The sequence below is a fragment of the Coenobita brevimanus genome, chromosome 104 (genome assembly GCF_032717465.1).
Source record: "Coenobita brevimanus isolate Jiangsu-jjx chromosome 104, ASM3271746v2, whole genome shotgun sequence".
In the NCBI taxonomy this organism is placed as follows: domain Eukaryota; kingdom Metazoa; phylum Arthropoda; class Malacostraca; order Decapoda; family Coenobitidae; genus Coenobita; species Coenobita brevimanus.
Window position 1 is genome coordinate 37,978,094 of NC_137057.1, and position 11,236 is coordinate 37,989,329.

The 11,236-nt window shown below is 43.5% G+C and overlaps 1 pseudogene; it reads right to left on the reverse strand.

Annotated features, from left to right (window-relative positions):
* Nucleotides 1-302: 302 nt before the first annotated feature.
* LOC145415958 (uncharacterized) lies at nucleotides 303-9,808 on the reverse strand (annotated as a pseudogene).
* Nucleotides 9,809-11,236: the final 1,428 nt, after the last annotated feature.

Consider the following 11,236-nt stretch of genomic DNA (forward strand, 5'->3'; position numbering starts at 1 on the left):
AACTGGTTTGCTGGCTTATGTGAATAGCTGCTAATATTCCCGGCCCTAATTCCTTCCCTCTTTCCCCCCCCTTCTCTCATCCCCCTGCCCTTCATTCTCTCTCTCTCTCTCTCTCTCTCTCTCTCTCTCTCTCTCTCTCTCTCTCTCTCGATAAATCTCTTCTCATGTACTGCCTTCCTATTTTTCTGTCCGTTAGTAAACCTTCCACTCTATTCATCAGTCTATCTACCTACCTACACAAACTTAACCCCCTCCTCACCTGGGTAAGCCTTAACCCTTCTAGTGCTATGCCTCTCCCTGCCTCACCCTGCCTGAGTGTTGGTGGTTGAGGCGGGGTGCGACAGAGAGGGGGGGCACGGGGGCCAGTGTGACAGAAAACGGGGCGCTCCTCCTCGCTGGGGGCACTGCAGCAGGCTCTCAGTCCAGGACCCAGTGAGCAGGAGTAGGCTGACAGAGGCTACTAATGAACAGACTAGGCTCGTGGGTAGGATAGGTAGGCAGGAAGTGTTGTGGTGTTGCATGGAAGCTAATTCCTCGCCTGAAAATAATATCATGAAATTTAATTAGGGAGATTAGTAATAAGTTGTACATAATGAGTGATAATAAAGACAGTGAAGTATGATAATGATAATAATAGCAGTGATGAATAGTGACAGTGATATTAAAGACTGATAATATTGTCCGATAATAATGAGTGATAATGATAATGATAATAAAGTATGATAATAATGAGTGATAAAGAATGAGAATGATAGTGATAAGAATGATAATGATAATAACGACAATGATACAAAGTGATACATAATAAGGCAATAATTGTACTCTTTTCACTCTAACTTGGCCCAGGTTTTGTCCTCTTGTAGCTTATTTCACGTGGCTCAGTGACAGAAAAAGATATTACTACGGCTCTACATCCTTTCCATAGCAGTTCACTGTGAGTAGCACCATATTCTAGTGTAAATCCATTATTACACAACAGCATTCAAAATAAAGAGATAACAGTTTTAGGCCAAGTTAGAGTAAAAAGAGATAGTAATAAGTAAACTGATAGTGACACATTGATACAAATTTATAGCAAGCGTTCGTAGCATACTTGTAAAGTCTTGGACCCGTTTCATGTCTGCTAAGGAAGCGCCCTAACACCTTTCCCAAAGCGATTTATTTTGCTTATTACACCTTGCAGTCCTCTTCCATGTTACTTATATCGTTCTAGTATCAACATACTCGTCATAAATAACATTCAAAAGGATATTAGCCAGCCATATCAAAAAATAAATCGGTAAGGAAGAGGTGTTGGGTAAAGATGTACCGATACCAAAATTTTGACCGATACCGATACCGATACCACAAAACTGGCCCGATACCGATACCACTACCAATACCGATACCGATACCAGTGAGGGAGGGTGGTGCCTGTCGTGTGAGGGCTGTGGCAGGGCCCTGAGCCGCTGATGCGGGGCTTCCAACCTGTCTCGTACATGTCCATGGTGCCAGATGTGGCTCATTACCACATTTTCATCCATATAAAACATCCAACTTCTATTTAACAAAGTAGCTTCCAGTGAGTGATACGCTACGCACTAAATTCAAGTATCGGCAGAAAATCAGCCGATACCGATTCCGATACCGATAGTCTAAAAATGGTCCGATACCACTGATTACGCTACTGATGCCGATACTCCTTACCCGACGAAAATACCAGCCCTAGAGTCTTAATAATAAGAAGAATCTTATTATAAATATGAAATTAAAGGGACAAATCTGAAATTCTTTACTTTATGCACTGTGAGTTATTAACAGTGATAAACGATATAAGTGATAATATATAAGTGATAATAATTAGATCTTGCTGGTGTTCGTAGGGAAAATATGAGGGTTCGTCATGAGAGAGAGAGAGAGAGAGAGAGAAGCAGTCTTCCTTTGGGCTTTATCTCTAAGGAATATTAATATACAGGTGATGCGTGTGTTGTATCCTATGACTTTCGTGGAGAGGTTCATGAGAAATGTATATTGCATCACTAAGCTGCACACCTGATATTACCTGCATGAACTCTGGTTTGGGCTTATTACCTGTGTGTGTGTGTGTGTGTGTGTGTGTGTGTGAAGTGAGTGTAGTCAATGTGCATGGATCCATCGTCAATGACCTGTTGCATCACCTTCATCTGACCTCATTACTCGTGGATAGTCATGCATTACGGAATTAATTTTATTATGTTAGGTCAGAGGACGTCATTATCTCTCTGCCTATCTGTCTGTCTGTCTGTCTCTGTCTCTGTCTCTGTCTCTGTCTGTCTGTCTGTCTGTCTGTCTGTCTCGCTCTCTCTCTCTTTCTCTCTCTATGGTTTGGCAGTGTGTGGTGTGACAACGTGTAATGTGACAGTGTGTGGTGTGGCAGTGTGTGGTTTGGCAGTGTGAGGTGTGGCAGTGTGAGGTTTGGCAGTGTGAGGTGTGGCAGTGTGAGTTGTGGCAATGTGTGGTGTGGCAGTAGTGGTGTGACAGTGTGAGATTTGGCAGTCTGTGGTTTGGCAGCGTGTGTAATATGGCAGCGTGAGGTGTGGCAGTGGGTGATGTGACAGCGTGAGGTGTTGCAGTGTGTGATGTGGCAATATGAGGTGTGGCAGAGTGTGATGTAGTAGTGTGAGGTTTGGCAGTGTGTGATGTGGCAGTGTGAGGTGTGGCAGTGTGTGGTGTGGCAATGTGAGATGTGGCAGAGTGTGATGTGGCAGTGTGAGGTTTGGGAGTGTGTGGTGTGGTAGTGTGAGGTGTGGCAGAGTTTGGTGTGGAAGTGTAGGGTGTGGCAGTGTGATGTAGTGCAGTGTGTGGTGTTGAAATATATAGGTTGGTAATATGAAAAATTATAATGTCTTTTGTACCCAAACTTTCCAAACTCTATGTAATCAAAGTGTATATCTCTAAAACTCTCAATAAAAAAATGGTTAACACGTATACAGGTATGACTCATGTGCTGGAAATATTGAAAACTGCAGTGACTATGATGTTGCCTAATATCCAGCTCATAACACGTGTTGTTATAGATGCTTTTGGATTCCTATTACATATTGAAGCGATTTGGAATGTTGGATAGCACTGTGTTAGATAAGTCTGTATTTAATAACAATGGGGAGGTGTGGTAGTGTGAGGAGGGGTAGTGTGAGATGTAGTCGTATGAGATGTGGTAGTTTATGGTGTGGCTGTGAGGTGTGGTAGTATGAGGAGCGGTAGTGTGGTGTGTGGTAGAGCGAGGTGTGGTAGTGTGTGGTGTGGTAGAGTAATGTGTGGTAGTGTGAGATGTGGCAGTGTGGGGTATAGAAGTATGAGGAGTGATAGGGTATGTGAAATGAGACTGAGATGTGGCGATGTGATGTGAAATAGTATGAGGTGTGGTAGTGTTGGGTGTGGCAGTGTGAGGTGTTGTAAGCTGACATGTGACAGAGAGTGGTGTGAAAGTGTTAGGTGTGTCAGTGTGTGTGTTGTGGTTGTGTGGTGGTGTGTGATGTGGCAGTGTTTGGTGTGGGAGTGTGAGATGTGTTAGTGCAAGGAGTGGTAAAGTAAGGAGTGGTAGTGTGAGGTGGTAGTTTGAGGTAGCAGTGTGTTATGTGGCAGAATGAGGTAACGTGATTTGTATGTGGCTGTATGTGATATGGCAGTGTGTGGTGTGGCTGCACGAGTAAGAAGGAACGTGGTATGTGATGTGACAGTGCGAGGACCTTCTCAGATCAATAAAATAGGTAAGTGGTTGCAAGGATAAAGTATTAATGCCAAAGCTCACTGCTAAACACCTGCACCGTAATTTTTAATGACCCTATATACATCAGAGTGCATATTTGAGACACTTCTTACTAGTGGTGTTAGATACATCTTTCATTTACCTTTTAATTACTACAGGTCCCTCGTAAGATAAATACCACCTTAGAAGTTAGCAAGACCTAAACTAGAGCTATGTCAGATGGCTCAGTGGTTCGCATCTCACCTTTCAACACGTGCACCGTAACATTCAGCGGCTCTGTACACGTGGAAGTGCAAGTGTAGGTTTCAGAATCGGAGGGCGTGGCGTGGGATCGAGACAAGGTGAATCGGGAAACAGTCGTCGTCACGTTGTTATCGGTGACCTGGAAATCGTTAGCCTTAGGGGTGAGAATGGGCTGGCCTCCTCTGTTCCAGGCGAGGAAGGCTGGAGGGGAACATCCCTGGACTTGACATACTACTTCCAGGAGACTTCCTGACAGCACGTACACCTCTCTCCTCGGTTCTGCTGTTGCCACTGCCTCTGTTGATGGAGAAGTAGCTGTTTAAACGGATATCTGAAGGACGGAAACAGTAGCTAAAAGACTGTAAATGGCTTAGCAGTTGACAGCCCTGGACTTGGGACACCACTTCCAGGCGATTTCCAGACTGCACGTACACCTCTCTCCTCGGTTCTACTGTTGCCACGGCCTCTGTTGATGGGGGGAAGGGTGTTTTACTGGATAACTGAAGGATATTTTGATTAGCCAGTGATTTACGAAAGATGGACACCCTTGGACTTGACACCACTTTTAGGCGAGGTCCAGACTGCACATACACCTCTCTCCTCGATTTGACTGTTTCTGCGGCTTCTGGTAGTGGGATAAAATTTTACCTACGTACGGTGATATTTGAAGTGATAACGGAAACTAATGAATACCGAAGCCTTTTTTTTTTTTTTTAAGGATCAAGGAAACAAAAGCTCGTAAGATTGTTCACCCCCCCAAAAAAAAAAAATATAATAGAGCCAAATTCAAAATTTGTTCATTTCTGCGTTTGGAAGACTGGAGGTCATAGACGGAAGGAAATACAGATAGAGGAAGACAGTTCCAGAAGTGCTTTAGAAATATAAGAACAGTTGAAGTGCAGCGTCAAGGCTCAAGTGGAAGCTTGCAAGAGTACACCTGAGGACTAGAAAATACACAATAATGAAAACCTGCTATCTCAGGGGATAAAAAAAATATGCACAAAAGAAGTGAGTGGCTAAAAAATTTGATGAGTCAGGAAGTGATTAGTAACGTAGACTTGTACAGCGTACCCCTCTGCTCGGCACACCTAGATAGATTAATGGATAGACTGATAGACAGATACATAGATTGACAGATAGATGTTTATATAGACATATAAATAAATAAAGATAAAGCCAGATTCCACCATGCCTACCTATACTGTCAACATTCCCCCAACACAAATTTCCACCTGTTATAAAAGCAGACTATATTACTGGCAGCACAGATTGCATTATGGCCACGAATCTGGACTGATAGATAGATAGATAGATGGACAAATAGATAAATAGATAGACTGATTGATGGCCTGGAACCTGGACTAACGCTAATGACCTCGTTTGGTGCCCTGGGTCGAAGCAATAATAATGACATTACTGAGGCCATGGTTCACACACACACACACACACACACACACACACACACACACACATTTACCCCCCCTCCTTCTGTGTGTGTTGATATGTACTGATTAGGGACTAAATTCTGTCACAATAATGGCCTGTTTTTTAAACCTTTTTCTGGTTATGTCCTGACGAATTTATTCGTTTTAAGAGAAATTGTTGAAAAACTTGATTTGGGAGCAGACACATTTTTACGTGTGTGTGTGTGTGTGTGTGTGTGTGTGTTGGGCTTCACTGATAGGGACTGCTCTCTCTCTCTCTCTCTCTCTCTCTCTCTCTCTCTCTCTCTCTCTCTCTCTCTCTCTCTCTCAAAAAGCATGTTTTTTTTTTTTTTATTACAGTGAAATTGACAATGCCGGGGTGGCGGTGGGGGGAGACAAAGGGTTACAGTTTAGATATAAATGAGTGCCAGAGATAAATAAATAAATAAATAAACTCATCTAGAGAGGCAGCTACCTTGAATCGTTCGTCCTAGCAAAAAAAAAAAAAAAAAAAAAATATCCACTTACTCAAAAGGTTAAGAATTAGTGACGAGAGAGAGAGAGAGAGAGAGAGAGAGAGAGAGAGAGAGAGAGAGAGAGAGGGACTAGCCCAGAAAAATTAGTTACTTTGTTGAATGAAACTAAAAAAGGCCACAGCTATAGAGGTAAGTGACCAAAATAAGAAATAGGTACACGTAGAAAAAAAAAAAAAAGTTACCTTGCATCGTCCAGTGACAGAAAGAAAAAATGAAAAAAAAAAGAACACTTCCTCCTGTTGAAAAGATTAATAAGGTGGTGACTAAAAATATATATATAATTAAAATTGTAAACTTGCCGCCAAAAGTTAGGTTACCTTGGACAGTGAGTAGTAGTGGTAGTTGTTCCCTAGGCAGTCTGGCCGAACAGCCCCGAGTCCCATAGGAAGGCCATGGCCGAGACCGTGCTTTCCCGCAGAGCTCTCAAAGAGTGTATGTTGTGTTGTTGGCGTAGGTGATTGTGTGCAATGCAGTCTTGCATTATGTGCTTAATAGGATGGGGTGCTGTGTTGCATCCTGGACAGGCATCAGCGACGGGGTCATCCAGCCTCTTCTGGTAGCTTAAGAGAGCTGGATGGTGCCCACATCTCAGCCTTGCCAGGTGGACTCTGTCCTCACGAGGGAGATAGGATTCAGAAGGGTGGATGTCAGGAGGCCGTGCATGCAGCTGTGTGTTGTCTTTTAGTGACTGAATGGAGCGGCGAGTGATCTGAGTGTGGATATGCTTCTGGAAGCTAGTCTGAGGTGGGCGAGGAGGGAAAGATGACAGTATTTGTAATTCACCGGGTCGGTCAGGATCACTTGATGGTCGTGATAGTCAGCTTTTACCCTCCCGGAAGGGAGCTAAGAGCTCATATAGTCCGATCTAAGGGCAAGGCTGTGACCTTCACACCAGCACACACCCATCTCCTTGCTCAAGGAGAACAGTAACCACCCACTTCGTCAGTGAAACTTTTCGCAGCCTGAGCGAGGGGCGAACTCCCGTCTACCAGTTGGCAAGCGAGAACGTTACCACTGCACCAGCGAGCGGTGGGTGTTGTTTTGATGTTCCTTGGTGTGGTTGGATGTGCTGCCATGTAATATAGTGGATGTTGTGGGTTTGTGGAGGCTGCAGCAAGAAACTGGGTGCCTCTCATGTCTAGGTGACAGTGAGTTTGACAGTGTGGTGATGGGCGGGGTAGGGGAGACCTGACAGATAAGGCCCCGCACCGCTTCTTCTGACGTAGTGTATTTTCAGGATCCACTCTTCCCCTCCTGCTGGATTGACAGAGATGAACCTTGTATCGGACGTGTATGTGACAGATTTTGTGGTCAGTAGTCGAATGTCTCTCCCTCTGACCCATGACACCTCTGGGACAGAGATTAATGGATGTTTGGTTAGGTTAGGGATGTGATAGATGTGGGTTCTCTCTCTCTCTCTCTCTCTCTCTCTCTCTCTCTCTCTCTCTCTCTCTCTCTCTCTCAATACACACACACACACACACACACACACACACATTCACTTTATTCCATTTTTAGACAACATCCAGGACTGAAAAGATTCTAAACACTCATTATAAACCCGTTAACTCTGATAACTATTCACCTTTGATTCTTCTTTCAGTCAGGCAGTTTTACCCAGCTTATAAAGGGCCTCTCGTGGTGAAGTGGTGTAACTGTCCCATGTGTTTTAATGGAGTGGCCATCTTCCCTCTTACTTTCCTTCCTTGGTTACCTACTTACTTATATATCGCCTACCTATTGCAAAGCTTTCTACTTGAGTCCTGGAATTAATATACTCACAGTTTGATGATGAGATGGAGGGAGAGAGTTTTTCTTTTCTTTTCTTCCTTATCACTGACCCTTTTCTGCGAGGCCATCCAAGAACTAGGATAAATAGCTTCATGATATGAAGAATGATTGCTTCAGTAATTCATTGTACCACTTTCCAAAATTTAAACTTTTTCAATAATGTTCAACCACTTCCCGTTGATCTTACCCCATATCCCATAATTCCTACTTTGTTTTACGTTCAAGCAGCTTCCATTAGAACCTATTTCTAAATACTGGTTTTGTTGTCCTTTATACCTTCCAAGTATCTACCTATATGCTATGAATTTCTACCTATTTCACAGCTAACCTAACCCAACCTAACCCAGTCTAGCCTAACCTAACCAAATCTAACCTAACCTTACCTTACCTAATCTCATCTACTCTAACCAAACTTTACCTTGCCTATCCTACTGTAACCTAACCTAACCTAACCTAACCTTACCTAACCTAATCTAACCTTACCTTACCTAACCTAACCTAACCAAACTTTACCTTGCCTAACCAAATCTAACCTAACCTAACCTAACCTAACCAGCCTAACCTTTCCTAACCTAAAAGAACCTAACCTAACCCAACAAAGCCACCTGCCTATGTATTCTTGCCTGTATGTACACCTGTTAATGGCCTGTACAACACCTTCTATTTACCTGTACTTATGTAAACTGTAAATGGCCCACGCGACCCACTCTCAGCTCACCTGTGTAGTTATGTAAATTTGAAAAGTGTCAGGGGAATGTGGCTATGGTTTTCATTACACACACACACACACACACACACACACACACACACACACACACACACACACACAATATCTGTCACAATCTATTTGTCCATCAATCTATCTATCTGTCTATCTGTATATGCATATCTATGTTTATATTTAGTCTCTCTCTCAACTTACCATAGTCATTCCCTTATACAACAACATGCAACCAACGATGTACCTTCCATGTCCCTAACTTCACCTCTAAATCATAAATACTAATTCTCCCATACTTCCCACTCAAGAATAACCTTCTCCTTGAATAACGCAGAATAACTCATCGTATAGTTATGCAAGTTCCTGATCCCACAAGGCAGCATGGCAGTAGTTCCGGATACCACCCTGACCGTCTTCCCCGTCGAACTTGTGATGGAAGGACGGCTTAAGGTGGAATGCTGGATACGGGCGCTTCCTTGAGTGTATCTTGCCATACTGAGTTGTCTGGGGAGGAAAAAGAAAGGCTTAGAGAGAGAGAGAGAGAGAGAGATTGTATCATTATCTACACCTCCGAAAGTCTAAATGAATTTTTGACTTTTCTTGCACCTAGAATTATACTGTACATTTGTCACCCATCTTCCCCACTTGGGCAGGCAATATATCTCACGCAATCTTTCACACAGTCTTGGGAGTGGCTTGTATGTGTTTGCTCATATATTAGAGTTATTTATATTGCTTTACCTGAGTCATTACGGCAACGTACAATGGATTTTGATATATGATGAAGATAGAAGATATAAAGACTGCCATGTTTAAGTATATTGGATCTTAGCGATACACACACACACACACACACACACACACACACACACACACACACACACACACACACACACATCTCAAAACACACCACCTGCTGTCCCTTCGCGAGTGCGGGTGTAATAATTAACTTTTTCTCCATTAAACCAGCAACAAACACAAAAACACCACAAGCGATTATCCAAATAAATTTATGGATGGTAAGCACGAAAAATTTTTATCATATATTCATTAGGTGATGCAAAAAAAAATCGATTAAACAATTTCATATTGGACAAACTGTGGGCTGGATTTTAATTGTTTAGGGATGGTTGAATTAATCTCCTCCTCCTCCTCCTCCTCTTCATTCTCTCCTCCTCTTCCTCCTCCTTCACTTCTTTCTCTTCTACTTCTCCTGCTCCTCCTCTCCTCCTCCACGCTTCCTCCTCCTCCACTTCTTTCTCCTTTCTTTTCCTCCTCTTCCTCTTCTTCTTATTCTTCGCCTCCTCTACTCCTCCTCTTCCTCCTCCTCCTCCTCCTCCTCCTCCTTCTTCTTACCTCCTGCCATCCAGTACCTGAGCTTAACATACTGATTTTCTTAGAGATTACCATTAGGCAGGTAGGAGGATAAGTGAAGGTGTACTGATGCATCTTGAGACACTGATGGATTGAGTCTTCGAGGAACCAGCGAAGGAATCATACCTGCATTAGACGAGTTTTGGTGGACATATATTGCTGTCAGTTTGGTGGTGGTGGTGCTGGTGGTAGTAGTAGGATAACAGTAGCAGTAGTAGTAGTAGTAGTAGTAGTAGTAGTAATAGTAGAAGTATTACTAGCAGCAGCAGTAGCAGCAACTACATCATCAACAACAACAGTACTAGTAGTAGTAGTAGTAGTAGTAGTAGTAGTAGTAGCCCGAGGTTCAAATGAAACATGAACCTAATGGGCTACAAGCTACATGTGCGTTTCTCCATTCGTCCTTCTTTGATGGATATAGATGGACATGAGGGATGTTTATATTACCGGGTAGTGGTGTCGTACGGTTATATCGGTGCCACTACGTGAAGGAGTCCCTCTCCAACACACAGTGAAGTGGTATTATGCATGTATGGTATAAAATGGTATGATGTTCAGGTTTCACTATAAAAAAATACCTGGTTTTGTCAATTTGTGTGACAAAGGCCTCGTGTCGAAACATTACATATTATAACCTTAGAGTTTTAACTTGTGATTATTCCTGTCATCTTTATCTCAATTTGACATTATAAAGAATTGCATATACAGAACTACACCCACGACTAAACCCACCCTTACCCACTTACCCATCCCATATGCTTACCCTCACTCATCTGTCTACCCCATTTGTCCACCCCTACCCATTTACTTACCCACTCCTTCTCACTCATTCACCCACTCAGTCTGTTCAACTTCACCCACCACTTCACACCATGTATCCACTCCGTCTACTTTCTGCCGGTTAAAATCCACTTCGTTTGCCCACTCCCTCTCACCCACCTACGCCATCTGTCCGGTCTTACCCACCGATCCCACGCTGTATAAAGTAGCTCATCTCCATCCACCCACCCACACTCCCACCCCATAAGTCCACCCCCCACATCTACCCACCCACCCAACCAATCTCTCTCTCCACCCCGCCTACTCATCCCTCCATGTCAGCATGCTGTCTAAAGTAACCCACACCCTCCCATCCACCCTTTTACCCACTCATCCACTCCGTTTGTCCATCCCCACACAACCACCCACCCATTATCTCACTCCGTCGCCCATTCCCACCTACCCACACACCCACTCCACCTCCCCACTCCCATCCACTCTACCCACCATATCAACACACTGGCTGAAGTAACCCAGCCAGCCCTCCAGCACAGACTCCCAAGGCTAAACCAGCAAAAATTTTAGGTGTTTACTTCCCTTATTTCAGCTCTGTAATTTACAAAATGGCCCCCTTCTTTTTTCTTACCTGCCCCACACCAAC